This window comes from Papio anubis, chromosome 12, assembly GCF_008728515.1.
Source record: "Papio anubis isolate 15944 chromosome 12, Panubis1.0, whole genome shotgun sequence".
Classification (NCBI taxonomy): Eukaryota; Metazoa; Chordata; class Mammalia; order Primates; family Cercopithecidae; genus Papio; species Papio anubis.
The window spans coordinates 53,534,545-53,553,537 of NC_044987.1; the positions used below are offsets into that span (position 1 = coordinate 53,534,545).

Sequence of the window (18,993 nt, forward strand, 5' to 3'; positions counted from 1 at the left end):
CAGAAGGAGCATTGCCCCACTAAAACCTTAATTTCAGACTTCCAGCCTACAGAATGGTGATGGATGGAATATCTCTTGTTTTAACCCACCCTGTTTGTGGTACTTTGTTATGGCAGCCCTAGAAAATACATGGAAACTAGAAAGAAGAAAAGCAACAAGATCTTTCATCAAATTCACAAAGTATACTCAACTCAGGAAAAGTGTAGGAGGGAGGAGAGGATATGGGAGGAATAAGTGTGGGAATGGTTAGTAGAGGAAATTGCCAAAGAGAGAAATCATGTTTATCAGGTGACTCTAATGTTCCAAGCTCTGTATCTGTCCTTTTACATGTATTTTTTCTCTTGATTTTACCACAACCCTGTGAAATAGAAAATTTTGACACCATTTTGTACATTAAGACTTAGAGAGATTAGCGTCTGGGTCAAAGTCACAAACAACAAATACATGATAAAATCAAGAATCAAATCCATGTTTCCTGATTCTTAGACTGGTGTTACTTCCCTTTAAGCCTACAATTAAATAATCCAAGAATGTAGTAAATATTTCTTCCCTTGAGACTTTTAAAACAAGTCAGAACACAGTAATAGGGAACTCTCAGGAGGAATAGTTCTCTCTGGGCAGAGAGATGAAATTGGATATCCTAATAGATCTTTTCCAAGTCTAATTATGCTCACTCTGTGAAAGGCGCTGGCTAAATGCAAGTTCATTATCATTTTATTCTAAGTTAACTGGAAAACAAGATTGATTGACATGTTGGAGGTATTCAACATTTATATGCAGGAAATTTAGGAGACTTTAAACACATTTAAAAAAGAAGCTTTTCTTAAGATAGCTCATGCTGCTTTTTACAGTGAAATACTCTGCATCAAAACAGATGTTTCAAAAATTTTATACCACTACTCTTCCCAAGCAGATGACCTCGATGTGCTCAGGACCTTGGTGGCAATGGGCAGCCTTCCTAACTTGGAAGAGAAAAGAAATACTGTGGCTTCTTATCTATTCCTCCGTGTCCACAGTTAATTTTTTACTCATTTTCGTTGCGTTTCAAATGTTCCAATTCTGATCTCTAATCACAATGGAAAATAGGAACACTATACATTTTGATTGTAGTGTAAAGTATTTTCATGTAGTTCATTTTATCCAATGCCCAGTACAACCTGCACTACTCACGTTTCAGAGAAGGAAGAGCATCCCACAATGAAAATGACTTCGTGCAAAATCACATATGATGAGAGTCAGGATTGAATTCATAGCATTGTAAGGCTATTTCAGTCCTTAAAAAAAAAAAAAAAAAAAATCCTCGGTTTTAACCAAAATAAGTTTAACATGTACTTTGGTTGTGTCTATGCAAAACAAAAGAAAACAAAAGCTTGGTAAAACTATGGAGTCTGCAAACTGTGTTTGTTATCCCCCTTTGGTGTTTCTGAGATGTATTCTAGGTATGTAGAGCTCTTTCAAGAGAAAACGCATCCCAAGAAGAATAGATTCTTAAAAAGTATATCTTCTTGAAGGAGTGATATACTTCTCACTAGTTCATTCAGGATAATGATGTTTGCAAAAATAAGTTTTGTTCTCTTTGTGTATATAACTCTCTTTAATATTATTAATTCCTGAATAATACTTGAAGTAATTATTTTGGGGGGGGAGTTTTTGAAGTCAGTAAAATAACTGTAAAATTGACATATTTTTGTACCCCTCATCTTGATATGTAAAATAATTTTGAAAATCAATATGTAGGTATACTTGAAGTGTGGTTTGGACATTATCTATTGATCCCTACCCACGGTGCATGAAGCCCTAATCTATAAGTGAATGGGAGACTTTCTGTGCTGATTCAACAAATTTCCTGAGTATAAAAGGAGCCATTATCCTGAGAAGCATCCTAGATTTCTCTCATTTGCATTCTAACATCAATCATTCAATCCTATGGATTCTACTGCCTGAATGTGAGTCAAGTGCACCAGTTCTGCCCATCACTCTGAACCAATGCCATTCAAGCCACTGTTTCTCATTTGGGACAATGAAACTTATCTCTAGACCTCCTATTTGTCATCTACCCTCTACAGTGCTATCAGAGTGCCTATAAAGCTCAAATATGATCACATCACTCAGGTGACTACAATCATCCAATAAATCCCAGTGCTCTCAAGATAAAGTCCTTATTCCATAATATATGCAGGTCCCTTTGTGTTCTGGCTCTAGTCCCAACTCCCTCTTCTCCATCCTCTCTATCCTGTCTTCTTCTTTCCACTCCTCCCTGTCAAACACATATTCTACCACTCATTGCTATAGCAATATTGAGTTATTTTCAATTCAAGGAAGACTATGGGCTCCCAAATCTCTAGACTTTCATACATACTGATTCATAAAATGTTTATAGGCCAGGCGCAGTGGCTCACGCCTGTAATCCCAGCACTTTGGGAGGCTGAGGCAGGTGGATCATGAGGTCAGGAGTTCAAGACCAGCCTGGCCAAGATGGTGAAACCCCCACCTCTACTAAAAATACAAAAATTAGGTGGACGTGGTGGCAGGCACTTGTAATCCCAGCTACTCGGGAGGCTGAGACAGATAATTGCTTGAACCCAGGAGGCAGAGGTTGCAGTGAGCTGAGATTGCACCACTGTACTCCAGCCTGGGTGACAGAGTGAGACTCCATCTCAAACAAACAAACAAAAAAATTGTCCAGCTGTGAAAGTTGCACCTGTTATTCATGTTTTAGCAGAGGGGTCATTTCATCTATGAAGATTCTCTGAGTACTCACCCCAACCATGGCTCTTGCTACATCTTGAAGCATTTCATTATCTGAGTGTCCTCCTATGCTGTCCCATACAATCTCACTTACTACCTGGTTGGTTGGTCCTTGCCACAATCACCTGTCATTTAGATAAAACTTTTTGGCACCAGGAACCAGGTTCATGGAAGATAATTTTTCCACGGACTGGGGTGGAGATGATTTCGGGATGAAACTGTTCCACTTCAGATCATCAGGCATAAGATTCTCAGAAGGAGCACACAACCTAGATCCCTTGTGTGCTCAGTTCACAATAGGGTTCATGCTCCTATGAGAATCTAATGCTGCTGTTGATCTAACAGCAGGCAGAACTCAGGTGGTAATGCTCGCTTGCCTACCACTCACCTCCTGCTGGGCTGCCTGGTTCCTAACAGGGGGCTTGGGGACCCCTAATTTAGAATATAATAGTCAAAATTTTAGAGATATGGTTTGTTGTCTTTTTCACTGTATCATCTAGAAGCTACTGAATAAAAATTTCATGGATGAGTGAATGAATGAATAGATAAGTAGCATTTCTCAGGCAAATAATGTTTGATGCTAGAAATATACCAGATAAGACATACACCTTAATATGAATATAATTCTATACTTTGGACAGAAAGATATCCCATCACATATTCTTTTAACTAGATCTTCCTAGCTATTCTTCATTGTCTCCTCCTTCTCAATTCCATCTGTTCAGTACTGAATGTCATTCAATCCTCTACTTTATATGTTGAAACCCTAACCCCCCAATGTGATGATATTTGGAGCTGAGGCTCTGGGAAAATAATTAGGTTTAGATGAGATTATGAGAATGGGGCTCCAAGACAGGATTAGTTTTTTGTAAAGGGGAGGAAATATGAGAGTTCTCTGTCACTCCCTCTCCACTATGTGAGGGTACAGCAAGAATGTGTCCATCAGCAAGCCAGAAAGACGGCCCTCACCAATAACCAAATCTGCTGGCACCTTCATCTTGAGCATCCAGGCTTCAGAACTATGAGAAGTAAATATCTACTGTTTAAGCCACTCAGTCATTGATATTTTGTTACAGCAGCATGAGCTGACTGAGACACCATCAGATGACCCTAATACCACTCTTAGAGTCTCTATACATCTGTGAGAATAAAGGCCTCCGAAGCTGGGGGAATGCATGTGAATAGATGAGGCTGTTGTTAAAAGGATGCTGTTATATTCTTTAAGAGGAACCATTTGCTCACCCTGAGTCAAGCTGTCAAAATTTGACAGTTGCAGTCAAAGGAGTACCTGGAGCTTAAAAAGGTCAGAGAAGTAAGGCATGACCAAATTATTCCCAGATGGCTGAGGCTGTCAATGTTATTTGAAATAATCTATACTGAAGATGCTGGAGATGAGTGCCCGCTTTAGCCCAGGAAAGTTCTATGTTCATCGTGACTTCTGCGTCACTCCCTACCTCTTCTTGTTCCACATATCTCTCAAAGAAGACACCTACCTATTCACTTAGCACTCCATCTAGGCCTGTTCAGGATTCCCCTAGGACAAGACTAGCTTTTAAAAACGTCAACTTCTCAATTAGAGGAAAGGTTGTGAAGAAAAAGTCAAAGTCTTCTGGTGTTTAAATCATGTTTCTGCATACAGTCTCTCTAGGCGAGGAGGGAAGAATTGTCAAGGAAGAATCCCTGACTTAATTTAACTTTTAATTTAAACAAAGATGAAAGAGCTCTTTGCATTATGTTATTGATTCGTTTAACATGCATCTACCATGTGCCTACTCTATCTCAGACTCTGGGCTGGAAACTAGCTCCTTCCCTTGAGGATCTCACAAGCCAGGTGGGGATAGGGTAGGCAGGCAAGTGATGGAAAACAAATTATTAAATAGTGTTAATAAGTAACTACAATTATTGGAACTGGTTCATTCATTAAATCAATAAGCATTTTCTCAGCATATACTATGTGTTTGGCTATGTGTTGAAAGCTGATATACAAAAATAATAAATGTAACATTTGTGCTCTCAAGGGACTTACAGCTCTCAGTGGGAAAACCATGCTGAGATAAACAATGAGATTACAAAAAGAAACATATTAGGAAGGAATGAATGTTTCATGTTCTAGGATGTCTGTTACTGACAGATCCATCTTGTCCCTGGATCCATCTTGTCTCTGGGGCAATAAATTGCCTATATACATTAAAATGATCTGATTACTGTACTCTTTGGCAAACTATTTGTTGCTCACACTATCTACACAAGGAAAAAGAAAAGAGAAAAATACAGACTGGATTCCAGGAGTGCTGGATTCTGCTTTCCACTTGTTTTCTACATACCTGTGTGGCCTTGGAGGGCAACTTGGATAGACAGCACTTTAGTGTCTTTAGGGCTGGTGTTCAGAGCAGAGCATCATTCTCTGGAGGGAACTGCTGACAGCAAGCCAAGAGCTCAGCCTTGACAGAGCTAGGATATGGATACAACATTGCCTCCCCAAGTGGTTCCAAAACCCGGCTGCAGGTTAGTATCACCAGGGAGCTCCTTAAAAATAGTGTTTCTGGGTACATCCCCAGAAATACTAACTCAGTATCTGTGGTGAGGTCAGGAATCTGTATTTGAACACATTTCCCGAGGTAATTCTGATATACTGCTTGCTTGGTATCACCAACCTTTAGTCCTAACACTGAACTCTGGCATGTCTTTAAAGACCCTTCACAGTCTGGCCCCAGCCTATCTCCAGAGATCTTGAGCTTGCTTGTCATTACCATGCCACAATCCCGCCCCAGCAATCATAAACAGCATACACTCCAGACTAACTTTTGCTTTCCAATGCTTATACACATGCCATTTCCTCTCTTATCTTTCTTTTTTCTGTTGTTGTTTTTCTTTTTTTTGAGACAGAGTCTCACTCTGTTGCCAGGCTGGAGAGTAGTGGCCTGATCTCAGCTCACTGAAACCTCCACCTCCTGGGTTCAAGCGATTCTCCTGCCTCAGCCTCCTGAGTAGCTGGGACTACAGGCACCCGCCACCATGCCCAGCTAATTATTTTGTATTTTAGTAGAAACAGGGTTTCACCATGTTGGCCAGGATGGTCTCGATCTCCTGATCCATCCCCCTCAGCCTCCCAAAGTGCTGCGATTACAGGTGTGAACCACCATGCCCGGCCTCCTCTCTTGTCTTTCTAAGCACATCAAACCATGGCTTCTCATTTCAAGACATAAGCCAGGTTTCTCTTGCTTAAGAAACCATTCCTGACTCCTTGAGCCAGGCTTAACTGGCCCCTTATCTGTGCTCCAACAGTACTCTCTTTAAATATAGAGTGTAAATATAGGTTTTTCTCAACTAGGTCACAAGCACCATGGCTATTTTTATTTATCTCTGTATCAAAATATCTAAAAATTATTCTGGAAATATATTAGGTATTCAATAAGTCATTATTAAGCGAATGAACAGAAACTAGGAAGAGTGTGCAATTATCAAAACTAGGGCATAACATCACAGCAGGAATTAAGTCACAGAAGGTCTGATTTAGTACCAATCTTTGGAAAATTGGGGCATTGGATAGTGTTTTCAGACAGGATAGAACCAGTTACACTCTCAGTCTTTTTATTAAGATATCCATCAAATAAGATTTAATAATATTTGGATGTGATTTTTAGCTGTCCCACCCCAACTAACTCTTTGCAAACATGATCTGTACTGTGAAGGATTGCTCTAGATTCTGGGCATAGTCAAATGGCCTCAGAAAGTTGGGGAGAAGAAATGAGAACAGGCGCTATCCAGGTCATTAAATGGAAAGTATGTCATCTATATTTGTAAGTTTGCCTAAGTTCTTACTGAATATTTTTTTCATCTTCTTTCTCAACTAGGTTTGGGATGCTACTGTCCCCTCCATATAGCATGGTAATGCTCACTGCCTACCACTCAACTCCTGCTGGGCAGCCTGGTTCCTAATTAGGATCTCCTAATACAGAGATGAATATAAAAATTGGCCATAGCTTTTTGATGTGAAAATCTTACATTCAGGTAATTCTGGAGTTCAAGGCATCCCTGGAATGGTATATAGCAAAAATAAATAAATAAATAAACAATATTAGCTTTATGTGGGTATTGAGACTTTTTTCCAGTATACCACGCAATAAGATAAGAGAAAGTATTTTATTGGATAGAATGTAGTAATTAATACCAGAACCAATTAGGATTTCAAAAGACAGGTCTTCAGTAGAACAATCCCCAGAATCATAGTATCATTTTTTTTTTCATAATATATATTCAAGGTATGTGTATTCTCATGTGGACATAGTTTAAGAAGGGCTCTCCGGAAGGCAAGGATTCTAGGCATTCATTCTAAAACTACCACCAGGTCCTCATGCAAAATTAAGCTCTTTGATTAAATAATGATGGGCTTTTATATCAGTAACATTGGCTAATTCTCTTATCATCAATCTAGGTATCCAGTTGTTCCAGAATAATTGCATCATCCACTTATAATTCTTTCTCTTTTCCTCTAGTATAAAGTATTATAGCTATAAGCCTATTGGGTAGATACAGGTATGTTTTATTTCATAAGGTAGTGTTGACAAATTTATAATCCAAGTTTTGTGTCAAGAAGTTGAAAGGTAGAGTTAGGGGAATACTGGCAATTGACCAGCAATGTTGGGGTCCGTGCCGGGGGTAGTGGAGAATGAAAGAACACACAAAAGACAAAGACACACAGAGAACATGGCGGCCACACTCAGAGCCTCTGCCTCACTTTATTTATACCCCATAAACCCCACGTCAGCAGAAAGAATGCAATGCAAAACAAACTTTCTTTTCCCAGATGTAACCTTCTACTCAGTTCCTTGTTTCTATGCTCTTCCTTATCTGCTCGCCTTCTTGGCGCCTACGGGAGTTCATTAAAAGTTCAATTGGAGATACTGTCCTTGAGCCCTATCTATTCTCAGCATACTGTTTTCAAAGGCCCCTGCAAGCAATGTCTGTTCTGTGTGCCAGAGATGGGAAATATTGACTCATATTCTAGATAGTTGTGATCCCATCCACAAACAAACCCACAACACACTCACATTATAGATATTTACTCTATAGCATAAGACTTTATTGTTACTGGGTATCATCAGATTCAGCTTGGGAACCTGAGTCACAGACTGGGAAAATCACGTTCAGTCTTTGACCGCTTTTTAATTCAAAAGGCCATTAAAAAAAAATCATTGAGTCAATCAAGCAAAATATCTCATTTGATGTGGGCAAAGTGAGGAATACAATTTTATGATATCTTAAAAATCAGTTAGCATATAAATAAAGTTTTTACATTTCCAAAGACATCATGAAGATAATAGAAACTTGAGTTGGTTCCAAAAGAAAAAAAAATGAGGCAAAAGATAATTTGTTTTGTATGATAAAACTACAAAAGAAAAGTTTTGGTGATTTAAACCATACTGGTGTCTACTAAAAATGATTAAATAAGGACAGGTGATAGATTTTGTGAGCATATGTTTATTAGTATGTTGTTGTTTCCTAGTAATTTTAAAAGACCATTAGTACTAAACAATAGTGATCTACACTCTAGCAAATTGAAGTACAATTAGAATTAATGTGAGTAATAAGTTAATTAGTTCTGAAATAAAAACACTGCTGGATGCAGTGAATCATGCCTATAATCCCAGCACTTTTGGAGTCCAGGGCAGGCGGATCACCTGAGATCAGGAGTTTGAGACCAGCCTGGCCAACATGGCAAAACACCGTCTCTACTAAAAATACAAAAATTAGCCAGGCGTGGTGGTGTACGCCTGTAGTCCCAGCCACTTGGGAGGCTGAGGCAGGAAAATCACTTGGACCCGGGAGCCAGAGGTTACAGTGAGCTGAGATCATACCACTGCACTCCAGCAAAAAAAAAAAAAAAAAAAACACACCGATAAGTATACATTGGTAAGATTATTTTAAATAATCTCAAAGTACTCATATGCTCATTCATTCATTTATTCATTTTATAATACGCATAAGCAGCCAAATATCAACATTTTGATATAAAACATTTATATGTATTTAACAGTAGCTCTGTGAATATATATTAAGATTTCACCCATTTGCCAGTTTGCCAGTTAGTACAATAAAAATTAGATTGTGAAATGCTCTATGATTACTTAGCAAATGTATGAGATGAGTCTTTACAGAGATCTCTTGATTCTGAAGCCCAGACATTATCTATTCCACATTGTTTTTCAGAATATTTTATCCATATACATTTCTTGGGAAGATTCTCTTACCATAAAACCTTTGAAAATCCATCATGAATTATCTTGGGATGACAAGTCTTTAAGATGTGATTTAATTGTGCTGTTTGTTTTCAATGATTGAAACAGTTGAATCAAAGAGAGGTAAAGCTTTTATTAAATGTCTTTTGTTAATGTATAATAAGTTAGAGCCAGTGGAGTTATGCAACTTGACTCAAATGCCATTTTTCCATGATTTTATCTTATAAGTAATGTATTCTCCAAACTAATTTCCTGTCAGGGCCCTTCTCGCTCCCAGTCCTCTCAGCTTTGTTCTCCAGACACAGAGCCTGCCAAGTCTCCTTTCAAAATTAGCACCATTCCTGTATCTTGAACCAATCTTGTCCTTTGTGAGGAAATTAAAATAGCCCTAGTTGAGTAATTCTTTTAACATAGTATAAAGTCATCCTGTCAGAGGGCAAATGTCATGTGTAGTAGAACCAAATAAACTTAGGTTTCAATACCAACTTGCACTTAAAAACTGTGTATCCTTGGAAGAGGTATTTTTATCGCACCAAATCTATTTTCCTCTATGATAATCCTTGTATAAAATTAAGAAGACATCATGTAGCAAATGCTGAATCATGTTAGTTGCCCTCCCTCAATATTTGCACCACGCTTATCAAATAAAATCCTCATCAAGTTTTATTGTTCTGTGTTTACCTCTTAGATGATGATCAGCTTAGTATTCCCCAATGACACCAAGTTTTGAATCTAAAGAAGTCTCTTAGAATTCTGGAGCAGAAGTCTCTGAGAGGCATGGAGCCCGTGCCCCACCACCTGCAGATGTACCTCCCAGGTGTGTTCTGCCCCGTGTCTGCTGATTGGATGCCTCTCTGTCCTTAGACCACATACAGGGCCCAATGCAGGAAACAGCTGAGAACCTTCCTTTAATGGAAAGTCCATGTTGTGGGAGCATAATGAGTAACAGACAGAGGGCAGGGCATGGCAGCTCACACCTGTAATCCCAGCACTTTGGGAAGCTGAGGCAGGTGGATCACTTGAGGTGAGGGGTTCTAAATCAGCCTGGCCAAACTGGTGAAACCCCATCTCTACTAAAAGTATTTTAAAAATTATCTAGGTGTGGTAACGGGTGCCTGTAATCCCAGCTACTTGGGAGACTGAGGGACGAGAATCGCTTGAACCCAGGAGGTGGAGGTTGCAGTTAGCCGAGATGGCACCACTGCACTCTAGCCTGGGTAACAGAGTGAGACTGTGTCTCCAAAAAAAAAAAAAGAAAGAAAGAAAGAAAGAAAAAAACTGCCTGAAATGAGATTAGACAAGTTTGCATGAGCCAGGTCATACAGGTATTCATGGAAAGGAGATCGGATTTCACTCTGAGAGCAGTAAGACCTGGTGGCAGAGTTTTAAGTAAGAAACAAGATTTGATAAAATTCTTTCTCTGGCCTTGTGATTATGGGATTTGGATCAATTCATGCAGATGATTCAAGTCCCAGTTTCCACATCACGAAAGAGAAATGCTGATATCCCAGCAACTCAACCAACAGGATGAGAGTGAAAATCAAAACATCATGTAATACACATGAAAAGCCTTAACCAACATGTGTAAAGTCATATAAGTGAAAGTCTTAATAATGATAGCTACTAGAAGGCATGTTTTGGCAAAATGTCATCAACCTGAAAGAACAATATGGGCTCGTTGATTATTTGCTTACTTTGTTTTATTCAGTTGACTTTCTGTTATATAACATGAAGTTTGGAGGAATAGATTCCTGCTACTTGTGACACTCTTTAATCCTGGCTGGAGGTAGAGCAGAAGGCAACCCCACCTAGAGCATACAAATGGTTAGTGCTAGTACTGAACATAGGACCACAGGGGGAGGGAGGGCTTATGCTTTGTAACATCACAAAATGGCTGTTTTTCTGAAACTGCTAGAAGAGTGGGAATTCTCTCTTTGCTGCTATTGCTTGCAAACAAGACAAAGGAGAGCTTGTGGCTTTCTACTTTTTTTTTTTGAGATGGAGTTTCACTCTTGTTGTCCAGGCTTCAGTGCAATGGTGTGATCTCAGTTCATTACAACCTCTGCCTCCTGGGTTCAAGTGATTCTCCTGCCTCAGCCTCCCAAGTAGCTGGGGTTACAGGCATGCACCACCACCTTTAGAAAGTCTGGTATTTTTAGTAGAGACAGGGTTTCTCCATGTTTGTCAGGCTGGTCTCAAACTCCTAACCTCAGGTGATTCACCCGCCTCCGACTCCCAAAGTGCTGGGCTTATAGGCACACAAACTTTATTCAGCATCTGGTTGATCTCTTAGACCTTCTTATTTTACATCTGTAAAAGAGGAACTAATAGCAAAAATACTTATATGCACATTTTGATATATTCCAGGCATTGTACTAAAATTTGCATGTATTATCTTGTTTAAATTTTCTAGTGTCCCCTCATGTAAAGAGATATTATAACTAGGCACATTTTATATGTGAAGGATTTGAAGGTCTTTGCCCTGTCCAGATCACTCGGCTAGTAAGCATCAGAGCTGGACTTGAACTTGGCTCTATTTGAGTTGAAAGCCAGAGCTCTGAACCACTACATCACACTGGCACCAACCGTAGTGCAAGAGAAGATGAAAGGTGATAGCACATGTCACATGTTCTAGCAGTTTGGTATCTAGCCCCTCCAACTTATTAGAGCATGTCTTTTTCATCCTGACTTTTCCTGATTTCTACAGCCAGGTAAACAAACAAACAAACAAACAAACAAAAACCATTTAGCTTTCCAGCTAATTTTCTCATGGTGTAAAAACATTTAATAGGAAAACTATAAATAGATAAAATAACCTACAGTTCCATGGTATCCCATTAGCTTAGCTTGAGTTCCCAAGGAGTGTTTAGTATGGTGGTTGCCAGCAGGCTCTGGGGCTAGACAGCCTTTGTTTGAATCCTGGCTCTATATCTTGCTAGCTGTACGACCTCTTTTATTTACATTCCCTGAGTTCAGAGATAGTACTATGCATCTCATAGAGTTGTTATGAGGATTAGTTGTGTTTATAATTTAAAGTTCTTGATATAGTGATTGACACACAGCTAGTGCTCAATAAATGTTAATTATTAACATAGCTATTATTTTTAAGGGAGGATACCACCCCTTATATGGTCTTATGCCCAATTTCTGCCTCCAGAGAAAGAAGAAGTAAAAACTAAAAGGCAGAAATGAAATCCACAATCAGACAGCCCGGCGCCACTCCCTGGGCCTGGTTAAAAATTGACCCCTGACCTTACTGGTTATGTTATCTATAGATTCCAGACATTGTATGGAAAAGCATTGGGAAAACCCCTGTCCTGTTCTACTCCGTTCTAATTACTGATGTGTGCAGCCCCCAGCCACGTACCCCCGCTTGCTCAATCGATCACGACCCTCTCACACAGACCCCCTTAGAGTTGTGAACCCTTAAAAGGGACAGGAATTGCTCACTCGGTGTGCTTGGTTTTTGGAGATGTGAGTCTGCCTATGCTCCCAGCTGAATAAAGACTTTTCCTTCTACAACTTGGTGTCTGAGGGGTTCTTCTCTGTGGCTCATCCTGCCACATTTATGTGATAACATTGCTGTTTCAGTAGGTTCTAGTCTCAAGTTTGAAAATAGTATATAATTTCTTCTAGATATTATATTTACCTACATTTAATCCTCAACATCATGAACTTGAAATCTCACCTGCTGAATGACTATTCTTCTATAGCCCAAATTCGTGTGTTTTTGTCATGTGATAAATTGCCGTTCGATGAACATTGACTCTGGTGCTGCGGTCGCCGTGCAGGTCTCGGTAGGAGGGTTCACTGGGAAGGCAGCCTGCACTCATGGAGATGGCATCTCAGAGATAATGGCAGAGGGAGATAATCACATCACTAACCTGCTGGCTACAGAGACTGCAAGTCTGGAAAAACAGCTGCAAGAATGGGGAGAAGTGATGCTGATGCTGATAAAGTCTTCCCATGGGAAACAGCCTGGTTTCCACCTGCCATCATGGGTGTGGTTTCTTTGATGTTTCTGATTATCTACTATCCAGATCCATTTGGCTGACTACCTTGTTCCCATTCTGGTGCCTAGAATTTTTGGCTCCAATAAATGGACCACTGAACAACAGCAAAGGTTTCATGAAATTTGCAGCAATCTAGTTAAAAACTTGATGCAGAGCTGTGGGTTGGTGGAAATGCCTCTTCATACTAAAGGAAGATAAACCTAAGATGTACTTCATGACCATGATCATTTCCCTAACTGAGATTGCTTAGGTGGGACAGCAAGTCCACAACTTGCTTCTCACCTGCCTGATAGTGACTTCTTTACTATTGCTTCCTGGACTAAACCAACATGGAATCATTTCTAAGTACACTGGAATGGCCAAAAGGGAGCTAACCCAACTTCTCAAACAAAAAGAATAGAAAAATGAATAATTCATCTGCTTTATTCAGTGTGATTAATGGAGCACCCATTGCCCCTGGGAATGGTTTCTGCTGTACTATCTGGATACTAAAATGTTACAGAAGTAGTTCTTTGCTCTCCCTCACTCTGCCCGTAGTTAATAGAAATGCAGGCTCGCCAAGTTATGCTTTGTGCATAGTGTCTTCATGTCATGTATAGTTGAGTACGTTCTTACCAGTTGGCCTCATGGACAACTCATTAGTATGTATGACTTGTTTTGATTTTTCTTACCCCGGGTTAATTGAATTCTTGCTTTTAGACAACTTCCTTTTTTATAGTGGTGAACCTTGCCCTTTAGTACGATTCAAGTGACTCTGGATAATTGTTCAAGTTCATCTTTGCTCTTGCTGGATACAAGGTAGTGGTCTGTGGCTGCAGGAAGCTGGTTCTACTGTCTGCTTCCACAGTCTGCTTAAAAAACTTTCTGACTTTGTGAATATAGAGACCAAGTTTACCACTTGCGATGAAGAGACCAATTAAGATTCATTCCTCATTCTGTTTCTTTCCCGTGGGAGAAGAATCCCCATGGAATAAAATGAAACTGATTCCATGCACTAGTATGTGTAGGTTTCTCGCTTGTGCAAAGCTTAGCAATTTGTAGGAAACTTTGATCTTTTTGTCCAAAAAAAGGAATGTCCGACAGGCTTAAGCTTTTGTCCCTTTCCACTTAGACTTGAAGTTAGTAAATCCTTAAAGGCCTTTCAATAGCAGACTTCCAAAAGATTGGATTTAGGATTTCTAGCTTATTTTTAATTTCAGATTTTCAGCTGATTTTAGCTATAGTATACAGTAGGTTAAAATTCATGTCTATGACTTTAGGACCAGCAGTAAAGGATACCAGTCTTCTGTGTTTAGGCAAGATTCATTTCAGTAGAAGATAATCTTATCTGACTAATTTTTGAGACCAGAATAAGCCTTTTAAGGTAAACCTCACAATTCTCGTTTTATGGTAATACTGGTCATTTTAGTCCCCTGGGTTTGGCATGGGAGATAGTGACTACACTGGTGTCTGACTTTTTTTCCTAGAGATTTCTCCCTGAAAAATACAAGGGCTGCTGGTGAGAGCAGACTTGAGGTGATGATAGTTGGCCTTTGGTCTACAAAGATTTTGTAACTCCTTGGAAAGCTTCTTATAATCATTCTTAACTTATTGATAGCTAGAAATTTAGAGTATTTGAAATCTGTAGGAATGAAATCTGTAGGAATGAAAGCCAAAAATGTGACTGACTTGGGAACAATTCTTAAACTGATTAACTGGCTGTAATACAGTTTTGTGAATTTATTGCACCGATGTTGTACCTTGTGGTATATCTGTGCCTATTAAATAAGTGTTGTTTTTTCGTCTTTAATATTGTTGTAAACAGTGGTGCCTATTATAGCATATATTTGACTTTTTAAAAAAATATTTCATAAGAAAACTACCTTAATTTTACCTTACTTTCATTGTAAATAAGCCTATCTTCCTATCTGGATTTTTTTATGTATACATGTTCTACTACATGTATACATATTTTTTTGTGTATACATGTTCTACAGAATAACTTTTTCAGTTTTAATCCTTTATTATTTCTTCTAATTTGTTTTGTGTAAAAGGGGAAAAAATTCTAAAAGTTGGAATCTTAAAAAATAAAAATAAAAATAAAAAATTAACATTGACTCTACATACCAGAGCGCACAACAGGTGCTAGAATATAAAAGAAGATGAATCTCTGCCTTCAAGAGGTACAGGGTTTAATGAACTCTGGGTGACCATTTAGTTATTTGTCAAGCCTCTGTGAAGGGTATTCTGACATTGAGTGGCAGTTGCAGTAGTTGACCTTCAGACTTTATATTGGAGAATCCCGTGTGTGTGTGTGTGTGTGTGTGTGTGTGTGTGTGTGTGTGTGTTTTTCTTTTTTCTGTCTCAGGTTATCTGGCAGGCTGGATCAGGCACACAACAAATGCAAGCTTTTATTATTACCTTAGAGAGGCAGCTTAGTAACATGGAGAGAGGTCAGATGTTGGTGCTAGAGATCTGAGTTCAAATCCTAGCTTTATCATTTAGGAGTTGTGACGTTGGATCAGTTATTTCACTTCTTTGAGCCTCTACCTTTATAAAGGGAAGACTATCTAACGAGGATATTGTGAAGAAAAGTCATGATACACATGAAGCACCTAGCACAGTTCTGGCACAAAGCAGGGCCCAGCTAAGGCCAGCCAGGGGTGGCAGCAGCAATCCTGAGCCATAACGCCACCAGAAGAAGTGACCTGAGCGGCAACAGCAGATGTGACAGCAACTTTCTTCTTCTCCTTGTTTGCTCAGATGCTGCCTTTATAATGGTAATGGAGTATTTTCAAATTCAAAGTCTATTCCAGAGATAAAGAAAAATGATAGTGGGTTTCCCTGTAATTAATGGCATTTTTTAGCATTTCAGTCAGATTATAAATAGGATATAAGATGCCTTATGTGGTGAATAACACGTCTTTCTAGTTTTCTAGATTTATGAATTTAGCCCATACGAAATTAATTATTGTGGGTGTATTACATGGATGTGAAACATCTGGAATAATAGGATTTTATTGTTAATAGACCTCTCAGGAGCTCGTGACAAACATCCTTATAATAGCAACATATGCTGCTAGTTTAATGAGAACCATCCTTGACAATTAATGGTTCTTGTGCTTTCAGTAATTTACACATTTTCAAATTTTATATTCTTTATTTCCATCTTTATGGTTTCAGTTTGTGGCTTGTTTGAAATTAAGGCCAGAACTCCTTACAGAGGAGAAAAAAAATTTATTTAGTGTATACTATGTGCCAAGCACTGTGCTATATATTTTATATATGCGAATGTACATGAACATGAAATTACTTTAAAGCCTGAAAACAACCAGGCATCTCTTTATTTACAAATAGGAAGCCTGAGGCACAGTGAGATTAGTAGCTCATCAATGTGGATGCTCCAGCTAGAATTAAAAGTTGAATTTCTCTGTCCTTTCAATCATTAGAAAAGAAAGTAGAATATTGTAGAAAAGATCCCCTTTTCTAGAAATCATATTTCTGCTTTCAATAGTCCTTTTAACTTTCTACATAACAACCTTCAAGTTATTCCTGGGACATATTGGGCTTAAGCTGATGTGGGCAAGGAGTTAATAAAGATAACTGAATTTAAACTTCTGACGTATTTCAAAACCCAGTCTGTGCGTGGTACAAGGTCAGTCAAGAGCTATGGAAATATCCAAGAGGAGAATATTCTGTTTCCTTGTTCTCTTGATGCTGAGAAAAGGGAATTTTTACTGAACACTGACTATGCACAATTCATAGTTCAGCCATTGGATAAACTGCTTCTCTGAAGACAAAGGCTTGGCCCAGACCCCAAAGCTCACCCTGCTGCTCTTCCCCCACAAGTTTGGTTCAGATTCTGTCAAATTAAACATTATTGATATATTTCAGGAAAATGACAGAAAGTGTACGTGATGTGGCCACCAAACCAGAAAACGTGATCAGAGGAAGGGGAATAAATGGTAGGTGCACTGTTGCATGGAGAAGGCAGAATTAGTTCCTTGCATGCTTCATTAATCTGCATTTAGTCATTGTTGCCTTTGTACAAAGAGAAAGGCAAAATTCTTATTTCAGTATTCTATCTTATGTCTTCACAACACTCAATATTATTTGAAACAGTCCTGTTCAACTATTTCAAATCTTGAGTATTAATTCTTCCCCTCATAAGAATGTAAGCTCCATGATAGCACGTACCTTTCCTGTCTTTATTGAATGAATGAATACCTACCTTTATATTCAAACAGGATAAATTCTACCTTATATAATATATTCATTCACTGAATCATTTAAAGAATATGTGTTGTATGCTAAAGTAGGTATATTCACATAATATATGCACACAAGTATGCACAAACGATAGGCAAATTTGCATGACAAGTGAGGTAGTGAGCTTCAAATAGTGGTTGGACCTCTGCCTTGTTCCGTGAACTCGGAAAGCTCCACAGCTTTCTGTGCCTCTCTCGTCACATCTATAAAATGCTAAAGTATGCTGGCTTTAGCCTGCCCCAGCAATAGCATGTACTCTGTTGCTTCTGCCCTGACTTAGGCCTGGACCACTGAGAATCTGGCCTGGTAGAAAGTAGGTGATTTTCTCCTACTAAAACACAGCATCTAGACACAGCCTACAGATCGCACACCAGATGCTCCCTTTGCATGTTTATAAGCAAAATTGGGCACTTTCAGGAGCCCCAGGACGCGACAGGGATCTGTCCACTATCAGGTGTGATTGTGGGGCTAGATTGGCTGCTGTCTGGGCCCTTGGTTCTCCCTCCAGTCTCCACAGAAAGAGGACCCTGGTCCTCAGACTCTGGTCTGCTGTGGACTTGGCACATAGTAAGTCTGCTAACCCCTTTCCTGGAGTCTAGGCCCTGTGCTTGGTTTCCTAGATATTACTTTAGTATCTCCAAGTTCTATAGGTTGGCCAAACTCCAGATGCCCTAACTCCTTACATCTGATGCCTTAAATGCTGACATTTCAAGCCAAGCTTAAGTTTTTCTACAACTCTTCTGAATCTCCCAAGTCGAATAGCTGACAGATTCAAAAGAGATGTGAAAAAACTTAAGCTTGATCCTCCCTTATCACAATTAGTCTGGTGAATTTCCCTCAGTTACCATACTGTACTCACTACTGTTTCAGTGCTATGTAAAGGGGAAAGATGGTTATAAACTATGTAGCATCTTGTTTGTGTTTATATGTATTTAGGACAGATCTAACAGGAATCATTGAATACCCTTGCAAAATAAAGTCCCTTTGAGATGTGAAGAGTGTAATTTGCAAGATCAGTTGCAAACAATCTCCACTAATCATTAAATACAGGTGCATTCACACCTCAGGTGGGTAGTTTATGCTTCTAGAGTAAGCTAAATGCAATAAACTATAGACACATCCTTTCACTAATGATAGAAATTGCCTCATGCTTAACTTTGGCTCAAGATATTCCTACACATGAAGATTGGAGCCACATTATAAAGCTGCTCTGGATTCTATATTATGAAGCCCAGAGTGACCTTAAGGGTTGAAGTAGTGGCCGGGCATGGTGGCTCACACATGTAATCCTAGCAGTTTGGGAGACCGAGGTGGGTGGATCACCTGAAGTCAGGAGTTTGAGATTAGCCTGACCAACATGGTGAAACCCTGTCTCTACTGAAAATACAAAAATTATCTGGGTTTAGGTGATGGGTGCCTGTAATCCCAGTTACTCAGGAGGCTGAGGCAGGAGAATTGCTTGAACCCAGGAGCTGGAGGCTGCAGTGAGCTGACACGGTGCCACTGCACTCCAGCCTGGGCAACAGAGTGACTCCATCTCAAAAAAAAAAAAAAAAAGATTGAAGTCATAAAGATGCCTAATATATATTTTCACTACCCCACTTTCCAAAAAGAAGGGAATAAGGCTACTGAAATGAATAAAGCCAGATTATATTCATCTTATTATTATTATTATTGTTGTTATTTTTTATTTATTTATTTATTTATTTTGAGACAGTGTCTTGCTCTGTCACCCAGGCTGTAAT

At 39.1% G+C, this 18,993-nt stretch overlaps 1 long non-coding RNA gene and 1 pseudogene across 3 annotated transcripts in view; both read left to right on the forward strand.

The window, feature by feature from the left end:
• The window catches only part of LOC110741317, a 2,275,404-nt gene that overhangs the window by 1,023,459 nt on the left and 1,232,952 nt on the right, over window positions 1-18,993 (forward strand). The window lies entirely within an intron of this gene.
• On the forward strand, window positions 11,184-14,575 carry LOC101025691 (annotated as a pseudogene). Its single transcript, XR_004177641.1, has one exon. The product of XR_004177641.1 is annotated as an ADP-ribosylation factor-like protein 6-interacting protein 1 pseudogene (transcript).